Raw genomic sequence first — 24,545 nt, 5'->3', positions numbered from 1 at the left:
CAAGCTCCTAAAATTAAGGAAGAGCTTCAGTAATTTATATTTTTGTTGTTGCATACTAGATCTCATAGGAATTCCTTTTCTTTCTTTCTGTGTTTCAATGTGGCACTGCTTTTCTTACAGCGTACATACATCTAGAAGAACGTAGAGGGTTGATCTCATAGGAATTCCTTTTCCTTTTTCTTTTTTCTTTTTTTCTGCCAAACTTCAAATTCCGTAGATCTAGGGAAATTTCTCAAGAGTTGGCAACATTGATTTTGTGTCATAACCGTAGTCGTCTATGGTGATTCAGTAGTTGGCTATTTCGACGTACGGTGGCGTCCTTACGGCGGTACCTGCAGGCAACTCTCCGGACTCCGCCATATTGACACCTGTGTACACCATCCTGGTGCACGGAAGCCCAATTTGCGTGGCGATGTTTATCTTGATACGCAGGGTTTGGATTCCACGATTCGTCTGCAGCTTCAAATCCCGTAACGGCGTTGTCGTGTACCACTTATGTGTACTAATAATGATAATGTGGCACTCTATAGCAGAATCGCATTTTATCAGACGCAATTCAATCTTCATACTCGAAAAGTAGTTATGAACCGGTAGGGGCATCACCGTCCTGGTGAAGCGAATATTAATATACAGCACTGGGTGAAGCGATAACAACGCCTCCGTGCGTCGAAACAGCCAACTACCGATTCACCATAGACAATGAAGGTGACGATACGAAATGGAAAACGGGATTGCCGAACAACCGTTGCTTTGCAGCTTTCTTGCCTTGCTGTCTTGTCAGCTTACTGTGCTTGTCAGCTCTCTTGCTCTCTCACTCGTAGTTGATACTTGTGCTTGATTGTACTTTGCTCTTTAGCCATGGATAGCTTCCTAGGCCGTGTCTACAGGAGCGTATGCTTAACGCTAGCTATGGTCATTATCATCTGTGCTATTTACGAAACTAACGTCGTATTCCTCGTAATCTGGTGTACTTGCGCTACCGCTCTAGAGCTACTAGCCATATTGGACTACTGTTGTAGAGATAACGAGCTCTCCGAGGATCTTATCCCACAGCTTACTGTAGATCACAGTGCGTCAGCGTATCCACCTAGTGGATGGGAGTCTTCTAACGCTAGCACTAGCATCACGATAGACTAATGTCAAGTACTTCTGCATAATACTACTGATACTACCATAATAATGATATATAAGACTATATGCTATATTATTACTATATGATATATATTGCTATATATTTTCTACTATGCGATATATTATAGAATGTCTGATACTACAGGATACGATTATATTATATGATAATAATTATGATATGATAACATATCCTCTGTGATAGTAATTATCACGACGGACTCTTGTCTGATACTATAGGATACTGCAATGTAGTACTACAGGCATGTTGAATCTGAGAACGGCATTGTCAGTGCATCCTTTTCTCCCCATATTTAACTAACAGTATAAAACATAGCTTTTGAAGCGCTATATATAAAAACCTCCTTTAGCACTAGAAATGCCGTTCTTAGGTTCAAGCCTACTATGCATATGCCATTTCCTATACATATATATGCCTGTTCCTATTTCTTGGTAGGTAAAGAGAACAACGAAACGCATATTTGCAGCATATACGCTGCTTGAGCTTATGGCTCAAATGCTGCTCTTGTTCTCTTCCGCCAAGCCCCCTTGAACACTGAATTTTGAACACCAAACTGAACACCTATGCAATATGAATAAGATACCATGATGGCGTATTCGACATCAACATATATGTATAAAACAACAAATATATAAAAACATACATGAATAATATAAATAAATACAATAAACAAAATATATATCATAAACAACAACAACAAATAAATCGTGACTATGACCTGATGGGGTGATTCACCACTGCAGAGCAGTACACTACCCCATTACACGCGAAACATTATATGTGAGATATGAGAATGAAGTTAAAGTTATGTGCAAGTACATGAGCTCTTCTCCACTGGCTGCGCCGCGCTATATATATAACCTATATCCTAGCCTATAACCTATATCCCACGGCAGCGGCAGCCGTGGAGTTTATTTTGCCGCCGTGGATACAGCCAGTTTATTTTGGAAAAGTTATTTTGAACAGTGAATTTCTACGTAAGCTATTCAACTTTTTATTTTAACATGATTTATCTGGGGAAGCTTTCCTCCAAACGGTGGAAATCTTTCTGTGAAACATTAAACCCACATGCCACTACAGGACACATGTGGCGAATTGTGAAAGGCTTAGGAGCACCGGTGAGTCAGCTTTTTCCATTCCGCGCTCTTACCGTGCATCATGGTACGTCAGAAACAGCTGCTGGGGAAGAATTTTGCGCGTTACTCCTAAAACCATCGACAGCGTCCCTAACTTCTGGGTACCAGGTGTCAACGCAAGGCACTTTGCGCTGTCGACTTAAACCACAATGCTGAAGATACTGCGATGGATCTTGACTTCACCCCTCAGGAGCTGGAAACTGCCATTCAAGCGTGCGTCGTCCCCGGGCCCGGATGGTGTATCGTACCAAATGATAATGCATCTTGGCCATGTGACTCGGAAAGTATTGCTTCGGTTGATGAATGACCAATGGCAAAAGGGAACTATCCCTGAGGGCAGGAAGGTATCGCGAGCAATACCTATTCTGAAGCCTGGGAAAGCACCAAGTCAAACAGACTCGTTTCGCCCAATAAGCTTGACAAGCTGCTTGTGCAAGATTATGGAACGTATTATCTTATCTCGGATTGAGTGGTATTTGGAATCTCGAATCGTCTGCCGAAAGAGATGGCGGGGTTCCGAAGAGGAAGGTGTACAATGGATTGCGTACTGGACCTAGTATCAACAATTGAACAGGAGCGATTGGGTGGACGATTGACTGCAGCTGTGTTCCTTAACATCAAAAGGGCGTATGACACTGCAAGTCACCCTCATGTTCTGCATGGCCTCTACTCCCTCGGCATAAGGGGGCGAGCGCTGAGGTGGATTGCTAACTATTTAAGTGGCCGGGCGGTGTTCATGCGTACCAGCACCGGGGATACACAGAAACACTCTGTGACCGCAGGAGTGCCGCAGGGAGCAGTACTCAGTCCCATGCTTTTTAATGCCCTACTGGCGACACTCCCGTCCCTGTTACCACGAGGTGTACGTCTGAGTATGTATGCCGATGACTTATGTCTGTGGTCTTCCGGGAAACAGTGGCCAGCGCTTCGTACACGTCTTCAGGAGGTACTAGACAAAGTTACCATCTTCTTGTCTCAACGGGGCATGGATGTGTCGTTAGAGAAAACAGTAGTGATGCCGTTCACGAGGAAACGTTTACCGAACTTTCAGCTTCAAGTCAATGGTCAACAACTCCGAAGAGTAACACATCACAGGTTCCTTGGGGTCATCGTGGACAGATCTCTGTCCTGGTCAGCCGAAGTTCAACGCATAAAGGAGAAAGCTACATCCGTCGTTAATGTCATGCGCTACATCGCAGGCAGTCGATGGGGAGCGTCTCCGACGGCTAGGCTCGGTCTGCATCATTCACTAATTCGTCAGATGTTGGCGTACTCCCTGCCACTTCTACAAGGTCTGTGTCCCACCTCAGAATCTATCCTCGAGAGTGTGGCTGCAAGGAGCCTAAAAGTGTGCTTGGGGGTTAATCGGTCACCTTCTAACCAGCTCACAGTTGCAGAAGCGAAGGAACCTCCGGTACCAGCTCTAAGAGTTCAGGAATCACTTCGTCACTTCATCCGACTGTCAACGCGTCATCGTCGGCACCACCTTGTTGAAGCAATTAATAAGAGAGATAATTCCACTTTTCACCAGGCCATTCTGCCATACCGAGGCATCTCACCATCATATAAACGCATTCCAGCATCGCCTTTGCCATGGTGGAGTGTTGTGTCTCTCAGAGTCAATGCAGAAGTTTCAGGCCTTTCGTCGAAGAAGTCCTCACCTCCTTGCATGCAGCGACAGCTGAGCTTGGAATTGATCCAACGTCTGGATGATCGCACGGCGGTATATACGGATGGCTCCACAATATCTACAGGATCCGCCTGTGCCTTCGTTGTACCAGCGTCGAATACTGCGCGCAGTGCTCGACTATCGCATCGTACTTTATCGACAGCAGCAGAGCTACACGCTCTTCTTCTAGCCATAGAGCATATCTCGTGCGCGCCTCCCCAGGGAAAATGGGTGATTTTCTGTGATTCTAAAGCCGCTTTACAGACCCTTATGACACCGGGTACACACCACCTCTCAGCTCCTGTACTGAATGACATACTAGTAGCGCACCAAAAAGCAGTGATCGCTGGCCATGACGTGATTTTCCGGTGGATACCTGGCCACTGTGGGATCACTGGACATGATGCGGCCGATCACAACGCCGGGAAAGCACATGAAAATAGTACATTCCGAAGTGTTTACTTCACGGAGGTGGACGCCAAGAGTGCCTTAAAGTCTCTGAGCCATAAGCTGTCAAAAGATCAATGGTTTTGTGACGAGGCTGGATCTTCCCTTCTGCACCGGGTTGACCCCGAACTAGCTCTGGTCCTCCCAACATCCATGCCACGGCAGATTACGTCATTGTTTCACAGGCTCCGGCTCAATGTACCATACAGTGCAAGACTCCTGTACAGGCTTGGGAAGGCGGACTCTCCTAATTGTCCAGTCTGTGGCTCAATCGAAGACGTCGAACATATTATAGTTACGTGCCCAAGATACTCTTCAGATCTACTGCAGCCTTTTATATGCCAAATGAAAACCTTGAAGTGGCGCACAAGCTCCCCTACGAAACATCATCTACAGAGTCCGAGCTCTTCGCCATACTGACCGCGTTGAACCACATAGCGGTATCACCGCCTGGCGCTTGGGTTGTGTTCACGGAGAGTAAGGTGGCGCTAGAAGTTCTAGCAAATTATTGTTCCAGAACAATTGGCGGCCTAGACACCATGATAGTCGCAATATACAACCGACTTCTATCCTTTGGTCATAGCCTGTGTTTCCAATGGGTACCCAGTCACACCGGCCTGCACGGAAACACCCGCGCAGACGCCTTAGCACGTCGGGCACATGGGGACGGCACCTCCAATAACTGTCTCCTACCACTTTCAGCCTCATCGTGTCGGTTACAGACACAGCGACTCCATTATAACGGAGGCAGTTTCAAGAGGACTCTGTCCGACTGAACGACCATCTCCGGTCTATCGACCCGTCGCTGGATTTCGTTGCCACACACCACTGCTCGCGTCAAGAAACGTTCATTCTACACCGACTACGCCTTAATGCCGCCAGGATACCTCTACTCCTCTGTAAAATGGGTCTTTTCCAGTCGCCCAAATGCCCCACTTGGGCTGTTGTTGCTTCAGGTCTGATGAACAGCCTGTGAACTCAGTCGTGAAATCTCATTCTTCTTCTGTGATTCATCTCATCGTTCCTTCACCGTTTGTTAGTCATCTTTTTTTTGTCATCTTTGTCATTAATCTACCTCATCCTTCTTTGATCATCTGTTAGTTTTTCATTATTTCCCCAAATTATTTTTCTTTATTTCTTATTTCTTAATTTTCTTCCTTTAATTCTTTCTTATTCCTTCCTATTTCTTTCTTTCTTTAATTCTTATCTTTTCCTTTTATTTATTTATTATTATTTCTTATTTCTGGAATAGCAAGCCGACGTCCCGTTTGGCTGACCTTTCCCAGTTTTTTTTTTCCTTATCCTTTTCGTCTAATAAATATATCCCCCCCCCCCAAGATACTCTGAGTGTCGTGACAGACTTGTAGCCGCGTTAGGCCGGGTTGACAGTCGACCCTTCGGACTGCAGAAGGTGCTGGGCCCATGGCCAATGAGCACTCAACTGCCAGCTTTGCGAGCCGTTACACAGTTTTTAAGGGACACCAAGCTGTTAGATGGGCTATGACCTGTCTGTGGCGTTCGTCGCCGCTTCGCGACATCTCCAGTGGGTGAGGGTGGATGTGTCTGGAACTCCTTTCCTTAGGTGATCTGGGGTAGCTGGCCCTCGTGATGAGGGCTACAATCCCCTTTTTTTTTTTCTTTCAATCAATCAAACAACATGATTTATTTCGCCGACATGCTCCAGGGGCTCCTTATTTTTGGCCTTTCCATAGTTCGCTCTTCTGACTTTCGACCTGTTGGTTTTCGCCCTTCTGATTATTGAGTGTTTTGATTTTTTAGGCCTCTTCAGCTTCGGTCTCATGATTACCACGCCTGAAAAGCTCTTCCTGGATTTGTAGCGTACCTTGTACTATTTACGCAACGGCTACTCGAATTTGTAGCGGTAATACTTTTTCTGATACCAATTTGAGGCGTAGTGGTATCGCTCCGCTACTGGAAATAAGTGGCGAATACCGTATATGTACATGGAAGACAGTAGTTTGCGCAAACCGACATCTCTCTTTTTATCACACAACAACAGAGTGTGAGCAATCCCAGCTCGAGGACAAAGGCAAGACAGGCGTAGCCAGTGCTATCTTATCAAGTCACGTGAAAAAGCCGAAGATAACACTATAAACTACATTGCTCCCGAGCTTATCTGTACCTCACGTGGCGATGCAATATTTCCTAATCTGTTCTTCACATCAACCGAAGGGAATATTTTTCTCTTGTAACATTGTCTTGTGTATAATGTTTATCGATACTAATTTCTAGTGTTCACGTGTTTGTGATATGCTTCAACTTCAAACTTCCAGCCTGCTGTATGAACACACGCGTTCAACACGGCCACCGCCGTTGCTATATGTTGCTATATGCGTATGTCAGTAAAACTGAGAAACATTCTCCTGAGCAAACGTGTCACAAGGTTTCTCAAAGAACACAGTTACGCTGCAACATGTATTTCCAGCGCGTTTCTAACTACGCCGACACAGACTTCAACGTCACGCGAGGGTTTTTCAATGCTTCAGAGCGACGTCTAGGCGAAATAAAGTGTCAATTGCCACCGTTATCTGATACGAATTGCCACTGTATCTGTCTTCTTTCGTTTCTGAATCGAGAAAGCTCCCCTGAAAGGCGCACGCCGAAGCCACTCCATAAATACCATAGGCTCTTCCCCTGGGAACCATATCGTGCCACCGCCATGAAGACCTTGTGCCTTCTGCTGCTTGCAGTTTGGGTTAGGTGCCGTTAACGTTGTTCCAGTTGACATCGTTGAAGTTGATCCTGCGAATTCGCACTAGTTAGTGGCCTCACTCTCTCAACTGTTATAGCGTTAATTCGTAAGATGATACAGGCCATGTGCTCTTTTCGAAGTCGTACCCATCAAGAATTGAGAATTCACGCTTTTGCAACTCAAAACTGAAAGCAGCCTAACGAATTATTGCAGTACCGATCTCTAGGGGAATCAACCAAAAACCAAAAGCACAGTCCATAGTCATGTTTGCGTTGTCGCTATATTCCGTTTTCGAAAATCAAGATCATCAGGCAAGTACTCATTTCATGAACGAAGAGTAGATTACAAAGGGACAGCTCTATTGATGTGACGAAAAATGTCGACGGCTAGGTTCCAGGAGGATGTCTTTCACGGACATTAATAGCTTAGCGGATATTAATAGGACGGAGCTTAAATATCCGGAAGGACGATCTGAATCAGATAAGTCCAGTCTCATGACGCAGCGGCTTTCTCCGACAGCGATTTCAAGCGAGGGTTCCACATACACCCTTTGGAGTATTGTGAACCGGTGTAAAAACAGTGACATCCTTTTTTCTGTTACCTAACTGTCACCACAAAAGCTTCATTCTGATTTGTTAACGGGCTTTATCCGACCAACGCTTGATCTGGCAGCGCTGGAAAGTCACGTAGAAAGTATACAGCTGTCCCCTGTGAACCTGAGACATATATGAAATTCCTATCGCGCTGACCAAGACAATGGTGCCGTCTCTGCTATATAATCAACACCTGATTTGCCTTGTTTGTAGAGGCGGAGAGTTCAGTCACTCATGTATGTCGGTCTCACTTTGCTTCTGTGCATATACTTATACACAAGGGCGGATCTAGAGGGGCTTCGTGCATCCTCCTCAGGGAATGAATACTGACGCCAGCTACCGTGGGGCACGCGTGAGAAACCACAGTCCTACATGTTTTGAGTCTCGCATCAGTTCATGTCGTGGTCAGTGGTTTTGTTAAAATCTGAATTTGCTGTTTTATTTCTCAGGCATAGCCTCCGCAAAGACCGTACCCCAAGAAAACGGCAATGACAGAAAAGATGTCGAGGCAGCTGTTGTGCCCGTGACAGCAGTGCCAAGACCTCCACCCTTGTCGCTAAGTCCTGGCACAGAAGACACGGCCGAAGACCACGCGATCGGACTGGGTCAGGAAGAGTCGACCTACAGAAGATTGTGGTATCCGCAAAGACGACCGCCTGGCTTCGTCATAAGGCCTGCTCCAAGACGTCCATGTTGGAGACGTAGATTTGGGTGTCGTGTATAACATAAAGAACACTGGCGCCGTTGACTTCAAAACACGGTACTAGCCACCACTAGTATAGCTATCGGTAATCTGTAACCATTATTTATGCTCACCAACAGCTCATACCTTGGACTGTGTTGCACAGGTTAAATTTACACAAATACGCATGAACAGCCAAATAATATAGCATTTTGTCATCAAACCACGTTCAAATAAAGGCCCTTAGCAAGAACCAAAGCCGCGAACTAATAAAAGTCGTCATAATAATAAAATTATAATTTCAGCACATATCTACTGATTGTTATGTTAAGTGAGACAATTTTATGTAAAATAGCTCATAATATGTCCCAAACGTTCTCACACATTGCCCTGTTCGTGCGATGTGACTGAAAAATTTGAGTTTGTCCGTAGAACATGAATAAAGTATTATGTATGCCCCAGAAATGTCCCGCGTAGTGTCTGTTACTGAAAAAGAGCAGAACGTGAAACATACCACGTGTACTACGGACTCCACGATGCTCAGCTAAAGGCAGAATGACTTGAGCATATTTCGTGACTATAGCCAGTGCTGTAGCCCAGAACGCGAGCATAAGTCGTCATTGGCTAACATCAATGAAGAATCAAGGGTTTGTTTGAAGCAAAGCTTTGTTTGAAGGTTTCTGTTTTCTTGAAAAGTGCCAATTCTTCGGAGCTAAGAAATGAGAAACAAACAGACCGAGCAATAGCAGGAAGAACGACGAGCATCCAAGGACCGAAACCAGAGCTGAACCTGAACCGAAACTGAACTGAATCGAACACATACGATTTTTTTCAACTGCTAAACCGAACCGGAACAGAACAGAAATGAATCTGACGCGGGAGTTTGTTTGTTATGGGGTTTATGGGAGAAGTTAGCCTGACTAAACGGCTTGCTACTGGTTCGCAAAACGGTTGAGATCAAATGTTTGCTTTATTAGCAAGCCAGCCCCAGTGTTTCCATAGCAAACCATGTAGCGGAGCTTCAACGGTTCCACTACGTTTTGCTAACCTTATTTCGAGACAAATCAAGTGCTTTCACGAATTAACGTGCCGAAACGCATATGAACGAGGGTTCAATGTGGTACTAAAATCCAAAAAGCCTTCCGTTCCACTAGCCTGAAGAGGAGGTTTCGCTCGAAGCAACACTCATTGCTCCCCTCTTCGGTACACCAGTCACCCCATCTTTTGCCTTTCTGTGTTTCAATATGGCACTGTTTTTCTTACAGCGTACATAGATCTAGAACAATGTAGAGGGTTGAGTCAAGATCCACTTTGCAAAAGTAACAACAAAAATATATAACACTGAAGCCTCCCTTTAATTGATACAAGCTCCTAAAATTAAAGAACAGCTTCAGTAATTTATATTTTTGTTGTTACGCATACTAGACCTCATAGGAATTCCTTTTTTTTTTCTGGCAAACTTCAAATTCCGTAGATCTAGGGAAATTTCCCTAGAGCTGGCAACACTGATTTTGTGTCATAACCGTTGTCGTCTATGGTGATTCAGTAGTTGGCTATTTCGACGTACGGTGGCGTCCTTATGGCGGTACCTTCAGGCAACTCTCTGGACTCCGCCATGTTGACACCTGTGTACACCATCCTGGTGCACGGTAGCCCAATTTGCGTGGCGATATTTATCTTGATACGCAGGGTTTGATTTCCACGATTCGTCTGCAGCTACAAATCCCGTAAAGGCGTTGTCGTGTACCACTTATATGTAATAATAATGATAATATAGCATTCTATAGCAGAATCAAATTTTATCAGACGCAATTCTATCTTCATACTCGAAAAGTAGACATGAACCGACAGGGGCATCACCGTTCTGGTGAAGCGATTATTAATATACAGCACTGGGTGAAGCGATAACAATGCCTCCCTGCGTGGAAACAGCCAACTACTGAATCACCATAGACAATGAAGGTGACGATGCGAAATGGAAAACGGGATTGCCGAACAAGCGTTGCTTTGCAACTTTCTTGCCTTGCTGTCTTGTCAGCTTACTGTTCTTGTCAGCTTACTGTGCTTGTCAGCGTACTGTGCTTGTCAGCTCTCTTGCTCTCTCGCTCGTAGTTGATACTTGTGCTTGATTGTACTTTGCAATGGATAGCTTCCTAGGCCGTGTCTACAGGAGCGTATGCTTAACGCTAGCTACGTTCATTATCATCTGTGCTATTTACGAAACTGACGTCGTATACTTCGTAGTCTGGTGTACTTGCGCTATCGCTCTAGTGCTACTAGCCATATTGGACTACTGTTGTAGAGGTAACGAGCTCTCCGAGGATCTTATCCCACAGCTTACTGTAGACCACAGTGCGTCAGCGTATCCACCTAGTGGATGGGAGTCTTCTAACGCTAGCACTACCATCACGATAGACTAATGTCAAGTACTACTGCATAATACTTCTGATACTACCATACTACTAATACTACCATAATAATGATATATAAAACTATATGCTATATATTTTCTACTATGCTATATATTATAGAATAATGTCTGATACTACAGGATACGATTACATTATATGATAATAATTATGATAATATGATAACATATCCTCTGTGATAGTAATTATCACGATGGACTCTTGTCTGATACTATAGGATACTGCAATGTAGTACTACAGGCATGTTGAATCTAAGTACGGCATTGTCAGTACATCCTTTTCTCCCATATTTAACTAACAGTATAAAACATAGCTTTTGAAGCGCTATATATAAAAACCTCCTTTAGCACCCGAAATGCCGTTCTTAGGTTCAAGACTACTATGCACATGTCATTTCCGTGTTCCTATTTCTTGGTAGGTAAAGAGAACAACGAAACGCATATTTGCAGCATATACGCTGCTTGAGCTTATGGCTCAAATGCTGCTCTTGTTCTCTTCCGCCAAGCCCCCTTGAACACTGAATTTTGAACACCAAACTGAACACCTATGCAATATGAATAGACCATGATGGCGTATTCGACATAAACATATATGTATAAAACAACAAATATATAAAAACATATATGAATATGAATAATACAATAAACAAAATATATATCATAAACAACAACAACAAATAAATCGTGACTATGACCTGATGGGGTGATTCAGCACTGCAGAGCAGTACACTACCTCATTACACGCGAAACATTAGATGTGAGATATGAGTACATGAGCTCTTCTCCACTGGCTGCGCGGCGCTATATATATAATCTATATCCTAGCCTATAACCTATATCCCACGAGCTATATACTTCCTCACGGCAGCGTCAGCCGTGGAGTTTATTTTGCCGCCGTGGATACCGCCAGTTTATTCTGGAAAAGTTATTTTGAACAGTGAATTTCTACGTGAGCTATTCAACTTTTTATTTTTACATTATTTATTTCGCCGACATGCTCCAGGGGCTCGTTATTTTTCGCCTTTCCATAGTTCGCTCTTCTGACTTTCGACCTTTTGGTTTGCGGCCTTCTGATTACTGAGTGTTTTGATTTTTTAGGCCTCTTCAGCTTCGGTCTTAAGATTACCACGACTGAAAAGCTCTTCCTCGATATGTAGCATATCTTGTACTATTTACGCAACGCCTACCCGAATTTGTAGCGGTAATACTTTTTCTGATACCAATTTGAGGCGTAGTGGTATCGCTCCGCTACTGGAAATGAGTGGCGAATACCGTATATGTACATGGAAGACACTATTTTGCGCAAACGGACATCTCTCCTTTTGTCACACAACAACAGGGTGTGAGCAATCCCAGCTCGAGGACAAAGGCAAGACAGGCGTAGCCAGTGCTATCTTATCAAGTCACGTGAAAAAGCCGAAGATAACACTATAAACTACATTGCTCCCGAGCTTATCTATACCTCACGTGGCGATGCAATATTTCCTAATCTGTTCTTCACATCAACCGAAGCGATTATTTTTCTCTCGTAACATCAACAACAATGAGCAATTCCCCGAAGAACAGCCCTCCGCTCCTCCGGAAAACAAGGCTATACAGCTCCAGCACTTATTACGAAAGACTCACGCCAAGCAATCGTACATCCCGTTGTATAAGCCGCTGACCTCCCCCTCCCTTTTTTTTCTTTCCCTTGTTCTAATAAATATATCCCCTCCCCCCGCAGGATGTGTTCATTTGTTGGCTTCATTATCCTGTAATTAATACAATAATTCTCCTAGAAATGCACACATGCACGTGAAGAAAAAAAAAACACTGGTCGATGTCTGCTGTTGTCAAAATTCATTTGCTTGAAGGACAAACGTTTTTTTTATGTTATTTTTTACTTTTTTGTGTGGATTAGGAAATATTGTTTCTTTTGCAATTGCTCGGGTTGCGACTTTTCAGTTTTAGTAGCCATAAACTCAACAAACACTACCTGGCAAATAACTTAATAATCGGACTCATCCAGAAGAAGTCCAGAAGAAGGACTGGTCCAGAAGCACTGCTGGACTTAAGGGGTCAAAATGGGGCACCCACCACTGCAATTGTCACTGCTTCTTCTGCAAACGATAAGACTTTGGGTTCGCGCCAAAATCACACATGCAGCAATAGCCTTCGTGCTCTCGGAAAATACTACCCCAGTTGAAAGATATTCGTGCAGTTTACTGACATAATCCGGTTGCTCATTTTCTCAGGCACCTTGATACTTGTGCTGTGCGCGTCTGTTGTGTGTTTCTGCCTCAGAGCAGTTACATTACCGTCGTGTACGCATCGTGCTTAACCAGGGGCATAACGCTGAGGACAAGTTCAAAGTCTTAATGAGTTTGCTCGACGCACATGGCATAAACATCAAGGAATGAAGGGCAGTCCTACGACAATGCTGCGCCCATAAGTGTAAAGTACAAAGGTCTTCAAGCACAAGTACGACAGAAAAATGCTGGCTGCGTGGATCCCTTGCTCAGAGCACTCTCTGAATCCGGTGGCAAAATTAACTGACGAGTGCTACCTCGCTGCTGTTGGCTTTTTAGATTCCCTGGAGCAAATACACGAGTTCTTTACAGCATCTGCGCATAGACACAAGTGATGAGCGAGCTCACCACAACGGTGTCCGGCGACTACTCAGCAAGGCATCCCGTTTCCATGCAGTACCGAAAACAGTCACCAGCACACGGTGGCCCTGTAGAACGGACTCTGTGAGAGCTGTGAAGGGATACTGTCTTTCTTAAAAATGCTCCAAGTTCGATCGAGATGAAACGGCTGAAGTGCGGTTTGAAGCTGGCGGTGTCATTGACGTGAAACGGGAATTTATGTGCCGTTTTGAGATGCTATTTTAGACAGAGTGGACAAGACCGGCAAAACTTTGCGAAGTTAAGACTTAATACCCTGTCACCGTTATGCAAAGCGACATTCTTAAAGAGCTTGAGTTTACAGAGCTCATTACTGACTTTTCAATAAGGAAGTCAACCAAGGTCTCAATTTGCGCTAGCAGCATAATATAGTCCTGAATAGCTTCCAATATAGTAGACAAAACATCTTAGAAGATGTAAGCTGTAAAAGCTAATGTGAAGTCTTCCTCGAAACTGCGTTGTAATAAGCAAACCAACTACTGTACCTTCAACTCTTCATGTACGTAATTTTTTTTTTGTTAGCGCCGCGAAGCAACTGTGGCTATAAGTAGCGTACAGACGTGGACAGATGGAGAGAAGACAGCAGGAGGAGAGGTGGACAGGGGGGGGGGTTAGTGTGCATCCTGGGCCGACTTCAGGGGGAACTGTGCTCGTCGGGAAAGTCTTCGGAAAACCCAGGGAAAACCTCACACAACACAGCCGGTGACAGGATTCGAACCAGTGTCACCTCCCAGTCTCGGCGTGGAAAGCGATCATCTTAACCACTATGCTACGGGGACTCGTATATACGTATATATCGCACGGAATATTCGCACAGTGATCAGACATCTCTATGACCATAATTTATCCCTCTGAAACACCATGAAAAGTAATGATCAGGCTAAAGGGCCCCCACCATGTACGCTGCCCCACGCCCTCACCGCTGTATTATTCCGGCACAGTCCATAAGACTTCCTCAGTACGAGTAGCGCGAGAATGATAATAAGCAGAAAGACAGACGTATAGGAACAGTGGAGTGGAGCAATGAGGTCAGTGTGTAGCATCAATATGTTTTTAATGCGATGTGAACGGCGTACAGACGTGCACAGATCAAGGGCAAGGAAGCTTGAAGGACAAACGTTTTTTATGTTATTTTTTACTTTTTTGTGTGGATTATGAAATATTGTTTCTTTTGCAATTGCTCGGGTTGCGACTTTTCAGTTTTAGTAGCCATAAACTCCGGCAAATACTACCTGGCAAATAACTTAATAATGGGACTCATCCAGAAGAAGTCCAGAAGAAGGACTGGTCCAGAAGCAGTGCTGGACCTAAGGGGTGGGGCAGACGGGGCAATATTCGTGCACAGATGGAGAGGGGACACCAGGAAGGAGTGAGGGACAAAGGGATTAGTATGCGTCCTGGGTCGACTTCAAGGGGAACTGTCCCGACATAACGTCTGGAAAGTTTTCGGAAAACCCAGCAGAAACCTGAGACAGCACAGCCGGTGGTATAGGATGCGAACCCGCCACCTTCCCAGTCTTCAGCACGACCTTGGCGACCACCAACGAGCGGGACGCCAGCATGGGAGGACCTCGATATTCCCGGTTGCGAAATCCCCGGTTGCGAAATCCCCGATCACGAAATTCGCGTTCTCGAAAGAATGAAAATGAAGGTGAATGCTCGATTGCTTCGTAAGATGGTGTATGCCGTGTTTTAAAACACGACATCGTTACTTAAACACTCCAACTCTTTATTTCTTATTTCTTAATTTTCTTTATTTATTGATTTCTTATTCCTTAGTATTTCTTTCTTTGTTTCTTTCTTTCTTTAATTGTTCTCTTTCCTTTTTATTCGTTTCTTGTTCCTTCTTATTTCTTCCTTTCTCTAGTTTCTTTACTTTTCTTTTTTTATTTCTTATTTCTTAATTTTCTTTTCTTTTTTTCTTATTTCTTTCTTTCCGGAATAGCAAGCCGACGTCCAGTTTGCCTGACCTTTCCCCCGTTTTTTTTTTGCTTTTCTTCTAATAAATATATACCCCCCCCCCCCCCCACTCAAATTCAAGGGTTTTTGATGTCTGTCCAATTCGTTTTACCGAACGAAAGCCACATTTTAGCGGCCGTTAAGCTTAGCAAGGTGAACACGACGGATCAGCATGTTGGTTAGTTAATTTGTTATTAGGTTAGTCCAAGTTTGATGCGTGCATTTTTATGTCCAGGTTAGTCTAAGTTCGCTGTTGGCAGTTCCGGCGCGCGACTGTGCATTTTATAGGCAGATAACATTTATAGCAGTTTTCCGTCCGTTTTCCTCCTTCTTTCGCTCTTTCCGATTTGTCTTTATTTTTTCTTCTTTCTCTTTATTTTTCCTTTTCTCCCTTTTCCTTTTTGTAAGCGGGAATAGCAAGTCGGCTGCTGGAGCCAGGCTAACCTTTCCCCTCTTTCGTGTTTTTTTTTTTTTTTTTTTTGCAATAAACCTATATTCCCCCCCCCCCCCCCCCAGTTTTCCGTAGCTCCCTTTCTCGCTTTCTTCATCTTCTCCCCCTCAAGCAACGCGATAGGGTGCTGCCTCAGCGGTGAAACATTCCACTACATCATCATAACTTATTTCTTGTTGTTGTTGTTGTTTCTTCATCTGCAATACCAGTGTCAGTTCTTTTTTGCCGCTTGTTCACCCGTTGGTTTTTGCTGAGTTTTCGGTTTGTTTACGTGCTTCTCTTGTTCTTATCTTATTATTCCAAGACGTTGTCGTTGCTTTGATTTCTTACTTCTTTGTGTCTTTACCTTGTCAATGTACCATGCCATGCCATGCTCTTCCAATGTACTGATGTTCCCACCTCGATGTAGTAATGTCCTCCGGAACTTTGTTTTTTTTTTAATAAATAAATAAATCAACGGTAGTTTATTTTGCAACGAGATTTCGATCACCTTATTTCGAAGTTCACTCGCGAGCATCAGCATCATAGCGTAGTTTTTGACGTATGCTTCTCGTCTCCACAAGATTTGTTACAAAAAATAAATAAAATAAAACGTCAATGAGAATATCAAAACTATTTTACTCATTCACCCATCATGAACATTTTGCACTTGCTTCACCGTTGCCAAGAGTGTGTGCAAAGGATGTTGCCAAGGAGGAGTGTTTTTATAACACTCCTCTAATCACGAGGTCCGACCAAATCATCCACATGCGACTTGAGAACCATATGCCTTATAGCCAGGTTATCGTATTTGGCAACCGGCGAAAAACACACTCGACTTTCGTCACAAACAACCCCCAATATAGCACATTACAGGTTCACTTCTATTATGCTGCGTATCTTATCCCTTTTAGCGATAACGCTGTACCAGGAGACCACACGCACGTGTTAGGGGCCACGTGAAACCTCCAAGGACGCGCGCTGCACGGCCCTCAAAACTGTTGCGCCGCCCTTATCGTAGTTCTGCAGAACCCCCTTTTATCGTTCTTCGATAAGAACGGGACAGATACTAAAGGACGCCGTACTAACCAGCTGCGAAGACACTGCAATCCTGGCATGAACCATGGCAGCCATGAAAGTCATTTTGCTCGTCACGTTCATTGCGTCCATTATCGGTAAGTTTATCGTCGTCGTCTTCTTCTTCAGCTACAGCTCTTATCAGAGTTAGCATGAACGCCGTCCCAGCCTGTGGACTCTGGTAGTACTTATTAGAAATAACGTCGGAGGGTGTTTTTTTTTTTTGTCAGTCTTTTTAGAGTTAGAGGGGGATCCCTCTAGGCGCTGCCCTCAGGGAGTGTCTCTTCCAGCTTCGCGGGCTGGAACGCTGTTCAAGTTAACTTTGACGCCAGCCGTACGAGAAATGCATGTACTACGTAGCTATTGTAATGAGATGTGTGGGATTCCCGCGTGGTGGCGATTGCCGTAATTCATGACGATTATAGTAGCATGAACGTACCGAGAGGGGGAAGGGGGCCCGTGCCCCATCCTCTCGAGCTTCAAGGTCATTTGTGAAAATTGTGAAAATTCGTAGGCCGTCACGATTTTTCTCAGATATAATAATATGAACCTCTGACCAACCGCACAGTCCTCATCGTCCGTCTCCAGGAAAAGAGGGGAGGGGCTTTGTACGCTTGGTCCGTCTAGGAAAAAAATCCTGGGAACGCCAATAGATAGTACAGTCGACCCCCGTTTATCCGGACGGTGTCGTTCCCGGCGAAATCGTCCGGATACCGGGGCATCCGGATAAATGAAACGACCGAATAGAAACGTCCTACAGAGCAAGGTTTAATTAAAACACAGAAATCTCGTCAATGACAGCTGTTACATAGTAGTGTAGGCACTCGATTCCTGCAAACTTTTGCTAATTGCACGTCAACATAGTCAGAAATCGCAGCATCATGTACGGCAGTCGCAGTGTGCCTCTGCATCAGGGATCGCAGCTCAGCTAGGGGAATGTCTTCATCCGCCAACGGGCCGTAAGCAGCAGGCCCTCGGGTTGGAGTTTTCCCCTCTAGAACCGGACAGTTGCTCGAGATATTTCCAAATGGCTGGACTGGTCAACGTGACCCAACGCACACAAAGAGGAAAGGGGGTCATCGTCCACAGTTGTCTCCCCTACGGAGGAATGTAGGTCCCTGACGTGTAACGGGAACAACCCCAACACAGCGAAAAGGGTGACAAAGCGGGGTCAGCGTCTCCTCTTACTCACCGTAGTCCGGATAACTGAAGCTGGATTACAAGAATTTCCGACTTTCGTTCCCTGGAATTCTTGCCCGAGTCCGGAAGCTGAAGTCCGGATAAACGAGAACAAAATACATGGAGGAAAATCCGTTCCCGTGCCTTTTGTCCGGATACCGCGGGATCCGGATAAATGAAGTCTGGATAAACGGGGGTCGACTGTAGTAGAGAAAAGTATGGAGATGATATGATGTATGTGCTGTCCCTGAAGTCGGCCCAGGCCGCATACTAACTCCCCTATCGCCCACCCTTTTCTTTCCTCTCTCTACCTTTCCATGTCTGTACGTCGCTCATAGCCACTGTCGCATCGCGACGTTAACACGCCATTTAGAAAAAGAAAGGAAATATCTCGAACCCTTAACACATTTCTCAGTCCTTCCTTGCATCGTTGGCTCGGTATCTAGATAAGTCACGAAGAAGGTGAGCTCATCTTCCTTAGTCTTTCAGCCGGCTATTTCCTATAGTATACACTGACTTTTATCTACCCGATTCCCTTTGTTTTCTTCAACGAAGTCGGTAATTAACTGTGAGTGTATTGTCTTCTATTGGAGCCTAGAGGATGGGACAACGTGCAATGTTTATCGACACCGCGCTTCAAAAATATAACGGTTCACATATTGTCTTCCATTCAAGTCAATGGGACAAGGCGCAATCCTCAGCCAGCTTTTTCTTCCATTTGCTATTTCTAAAAACAAGTTTCTTAAGGGTTCTTCCCAAGGATTAACAGGTTATTACAGTGACAATTTTGCGCTGTGGTATACATATCGATGTTGCTGCAGCCGCTCCTTCACCATAGGAACAATCCGGAATAGTTAGTGTAGGTTCATGATGGCGAATAGCAGCAAGCAGACAAGGACAAAGGTAGAAGTAGATGGGACAACTGCAGACTCTGAAATGAGGTTTAAACCTCACTTGAGAGTCTGCAGTTGTCCTGTCTACTTCTACCTTTGTCCTTGTTTTCTTGCTGCTATTGCTGCTTGCAGCAACACGTCGAGATGATGGTCACACCCACGACCTACTAGATCGTAACACCATGTCATAATCGGCAACCCCTATGATGAGGAGCCTGTCCGCACGATCCACTAGGGGCGCCACTCATCGGCCCGCGACATCTACGTCATGATTGGACAATGGAAATTTGAATTTTGAACGCGCCGAAGCGGACGTACGACTACCGTAGCAGACGACAGCAACAGCTCCTATGAAAACGTGAAGAATGATGATGATAATCAACTTTAGAAAGAAGCATTTCTCGTGGGACATCCACTGCTTGTACAAAAATACTAAGGAAAGCTGAAGTACAAAGTATTGCGGAAATTCACGCCCCGTGGATGGAGCCGCTCGAGACATGGTAGGGTCACTCCGCAAGATTTCGATGAGTAGGGCATCCAGATGTGCCACGCCAACTCGTCAGGCAAAACGCGAAGGTCTCGAAGTGTTCCAGTTTGGAAACGGCACAGGAGAGCAAGACGTTCCGAAAGTGCACACTGCTGGCACATCTAAAACGTCGCCCTCTCACAAAAGAGGCTCGACATGGCGGTAGACTGCAACGAGCGAAGTGTGCAGCTGGTGTGGCCGGGGCCTAACTAGTCTAGGAGCATCTCCGATTCACGACACTAGATGGCGCCACGCTCGACGTGCCTTGTCACGCCGTTCGCCTCCGACTCCGAAATAATCCCCATTGTGCACGATTGAGCTGGAGAATGGCTCGACAGCCTGTTGTGGATATTCTGTATCTGTACTGCCACCTGTAGGTTGGGACAAGCGCAAGTTTTGCCCAGATCACGCCTCAAAAATAGTACTGCCCTCGTGCTAGAAACAAAGAGCAGGAACTACCTGCGCCAAATATCCCTTAGAAAACATTCATATTCTGTATTGCCCGTTTACTCTTTAAATACATATCTTTACAACATGTATTCGTATTGCCAACTGTAGGATGGGACATGCGAAAGCTTACCCACATCACGTTTCAAAAATACATATCTTTAAATAGATATTTTTTTTGTATATGGTTGACTCTATGAGATGAGCCACAGAAGATTGTGTACATATTTTTAAACACATATCATTTCAGAATGTATTGTATTGTTGCTTGATGAAATGAGTGACAGAATTAGTGCGCCCATCTTCCTCGTCGTTTTAGTCTACCATTCCCTATATCCTTAATTTACTTTGTATTGTCAAGCATGCCAAGCATGGGACAAGCGTAAGCTTGCCCACTTATTAGCTGATTTGGTCATTACATATTTTCTGTATTGTTGACTCTATGAGATGAGCCACAGAAGATTGTGTACTCATCATGCACATATCTTGTATTGTTGACTGATTAGATGAGTCACAAAATTAGTGAGCCCATCTTCCTTTTTGTATTGTTGACTCTATGAGATGAGCCACAGAAGATTGTGTACTCATCTTCCTAAACTTTCCCTAACCATTTATCTCGCTTGCTACCCCACTTGTTATTCTTATCTTGCCTATTTCTACCCTTGAGTCAACAACTGAGACAAGTCTTCCTTATAGTACACATGACAACAACTGGCACCGATTAATGACTGACAAGCTTCTAAAGCACGCAGCCCACAGACTCCCAATTTTGTCACGATTTCGTTTCGATGGTGTGTACCAGGCCGGGTAGCAGCAGTATCATGTAGACTCAACAAGGCATCGGAGGGAATGATGTTGCGGGAAGGCATCGCTTCCTATATAGACTAAAGAGTTACAACTCGAATCGGATATTGGCGTAGACGACGTTGTGCCTGATCGGTAATCAACGTGACGTAATTATAAGGAGTCCAGCCAATCACAGCCACGCTTTCGGGGGTAATAGTTAAGGGAGAGCGCGGATAACATCAATAGTATCCGCAGTCACTGTAACTGCGGGAAAAACACGAGAACGATGCTATCTTACAAGCGTTTTCAATTTTCAGCATATAAGTCACTCAGCACCATTATGTCATCCAGAACTGCATGAAATTCAACAAAATGCGGTACGGTAATGTAAAGGATGACACACTTGGACACCACTTTGGATTCTTTGTGCCAATTGTGGCTCCACCTGGGAGACGTTGACTGAGACACTATAATACGGTTGTGCGCGCTAACTGCAGCGGTACGCGGTTTTTTTATCCGCACTCCTTCCCCGCGTATTTCGGAACGTTAAATTTCCACCCGCAAAGCGCGATGTAGCGCGGATATCTACGCGGATCCGCGGGTATAACCGCACCCGCACGCCCCTATAGTAGTAACCTTGGAAACATGCCGCAATGGGCAGCCACTCGTGTAGCCGCGGAGCGGGCTCTCTTTGTTTGAAATCATCTGCAGCGACCGGCTGTATGTATTATCGTCAAGCAAGAGAACTACCTATGGAGGTAGCCCCTTTTACCCGGACTCTACCTTATGTACCAGTAAACCAGCACAAGGGATGGAAGAGGAAATCTTACGGGGAGAAGCTAGAAGAAAAGCGGGGTGGTGGTGGGAGTGGTGATGGTAGCGTGCCATTTACGGGCGCTCTGCCTCCACGGGAAAAGCTGGGGGAGAAAGGAAATGAGGGAAAGCAATGGATTTGTGAGGAGGCGATGTCTTTTCTCCCAAAGTGGAACTCCGTGAGCGGTCATGATAGATACTGCCACGGCTTCCAACGCGCCATTCCGCATCGTCAATCCAATCCAAGTCGATTTTCTCTCTCTCTCTCTGTCTTCTATCGCTGGGAATGCTTCAGTTGCTTTCTATTCCGAACGGACAGGGTATTGTACCGTGTAAACCTTCTACCGCGGCATGCGAGATACGACGACAGAGCTTGTACCGCATTAGGGTTACGGTATCATTGCCGGTTCAGTTGTTGAAATGGCTTTCTTCGACTTCTTGGTTTACAGGTGCCGTGACGGTCCAATGGTAACGGCGTAGTACGAACTTATTTTACGTCACTTCATCTCGGAAGTTTCTCACGAACATAACAATGGCGTCCCGTACGTTCTCTTGCAGTGCTGACAGCAGCCAGAGCTCTGACCTCTCATGATGCGTCCGAGCAGGATAACAGCATCATACGCGTATTAGGACCACTGGTGTTAGCAGGAGGCGTTCCTTCTCCAGTGGAGCGTGTCTCGACAGAGCGAGTCAAGCAAGGTCTTCCTACCAGCAGGGTGTCACGGCAAGGGGAATCAGTGCCCACATCACATCACAGAACGCACGTTAAATTTGCATGAAAAGATTCATCATCGTATACGTCATCACAAACTTTGCGGGACGCCATCACATTGTTGTGTAGGAGAGTATACACATCTTTTACCTTTTTTATTTTGTGTTGTACAGGAAAGGTCTATGTACAGTTCTTTATTGTATGTGTTGCTTACGTGAAATTCACGATGAAACTAGTATGGTTTTGACAATCTTAAAGGGTACACTAAAATGCAAAAACAACTTGTTCTCAAATGAAAGTCCGTGTTTCAATTAGTGTAATGCAAGCAAAATTAGTTCACACAGCGCTACCGTTTAGAAAAAGAAAAAAAAAGATCCCCTGGAGGCAAAGATCGGCGGCATCCAATGAGACAACAGGATAAGCGCTCGCATATACCTTCGTGGGCGTGTTGATTTGGAACGGGTCCGATCGTATAGTGTTCCGTATATGTATGCGCGGCATTATGCGCACTGCTGCATTTTTCAATACCGATTCACTGAATTGTAGTCAACAACAGTTCTCGTGAGTGTTGCACTGACAACATTTATCTTCACGCCCATCGGACAGCGACGCGCACTATGTTTTTTTCACCGGGACTACTCCATGGCGTGCACGCGCAGCACGGACAAAAAAACAACGATGCACGCGCTGAAACGACGTTCACTGCGTAGCGCCGAAGCAAGAAAGAGTCCGATATAATTTCCATTCTAGCTCCGTAACGGAATCAAAGTTTTGAATTATGGTAACAAATAGGAAAATTAACATAGCGTGTAACGTAATTTCAAGTGAACTTGTTTTTCCATTTTAGTGCCCCTTTAAAGCTTTATTATTACTGTTTGTATGGTTGCGGAGCAGTTACTGCACAGGAGGAACTCATTGTAGTGTACAGCATGTGTGTTTCTGCAGAGCTTGCTTTGTTCCTCTGGTGACAACGTTGTGTATTAAATGGCCTACTCCTCAATAATGCAATGTGCTGTTGGACACCGTAGTTAACATGTAGAATTCTGTGGCTGACGGATTAAGAACAAGAAAGTCGAACGTTTTACGTTCGGACAGGATGTAGTGACTCGTGCACGGTTTCGGATCAAGCTTTGCTGCCAATAATAAATATTACAAATTATAACAATATTACAAAAATTATAATAATTACAAGAATACACTGCATGATTGCATTTTGTAACTTATAAATAAAATATGATATAAAATAAAGTTTTGTGTCGTATGGAAACACGATACAGAAGTTATAAGAGCATTTTCGTCCAATATTATATTGCGTTTTACTTTACTCACGTCCTTGCATGTCTCTATTTATAAAAGAGATTGAAAACATTTCTTTCGAGAGGAAAATGTACTAAGAATGGAATGTAAAATCGTACAATGAAGCTAAAAAAGTTATCGGAACAGATGAGCGACACAGAGAAAAAAGTGGCGAGGAATGTTTTCGTCATGGCATGCATGTAACGAATTCGTTTGATCACATACCTTGCAAAAAAAAAAGAAAAAGAAAGTCAATTCAATTCAATTTCATCGTTGGTTTCTGTGCTCACACAGTTTTGCGTACACATGAGCATCCCCAAAACCTCAAGTTTTCTCTCCCTGCCGCCAAACATATAAGCACAGATGGAAGATGAAAGTCGCCGAAAAGGTTAGCCAGGTGTAGGACTCGAACCCACATCAGGTTCGCCTTGATCATTCCCCTTGCCAACGACAATTTTCTTTCCCCCGTATCTCGCACACTCTCCCTCTCTGTATTGAACCTCTCTCTATCTGCCTGCCAGCGATCGGCGATGACTCGAAGTAGGGAGAAGCGCGACTTCCTTCCGCCACCGGCAGGCGGCGCGAACTGTCTGTCCTTTAAAAATCAAGACGGTAGAGCGAAAATGAAAGTAGCTGCGTGCATTTTTTCCCTCAATCTCAACGGCTTCACGCATGGGCTGCCATTCCAGCTGCACGTGGTATGCTGTTAGTCTCGCTATAGTTCACCATAGTCTCACGGTCTATAGGTTTCTTTCGCTTTGTCCGACCCAACCCCGTTGAGTTTCATGAAGTTCATGCTAGTGTTATACCCGAGAACAGCATTGCGTGTCGGAAATTCACTTCGACCTCTCAATGTTATGTAAAATATCATAATATAAACATCATCATATAATCCTGATGATGGTCGCCATACAATCCGCATCCGCGGGTCTGTTGTGCAGAA

At 44.7% G+C, this 24,545-nt stretch overlaps 2 long non-coding RNA genes across 2 annotated transcripts in view; one reads left to right on the top strand and one right to left on the bottom strand.

Moving 5' to 3' along the window:
- The window catches only part of LOC135398160 (uncharacterized), a 51,423-nt gene that overhangs the window by 10,960 nt on the left and 15,918 nt on the right, over positions 1 to 24,545 (bottom strand). The window lies entirely within an intron of this gene.
- On the top strand, positions 16,810 to 23,554 carry LOC135398159 (uncharacterized). Its single transcript, XR_010424010.1, has 2 exons — positions 16,810 to 17,048; positions 22,153 to 23,554. It is a non-coding gene; the product is annotated as an uncharacterized LOC135398159 (long non-coding RNA).

The sequence above is a fragment of the Ornithodoros turicata genome, chromosome 6, assembly GCF_037126465.1.
Source record: "Ornithodoros turicata isolate Travis chromosome 6, ASM3712646v1, whole genome shotgun sequence".
Taxonomy (NCBI): domain Eukaryota; kingdom Metazoa; phylum Arthropoda; class Arachnida; order Ixodida; family Argasidae; genus Ornithodoros; species Ornithodoros turicata.
Note: the sequence above shows the minus strand (reverse complement) of the source record. Positions and strands in the feature narration are given on the sequence as shown.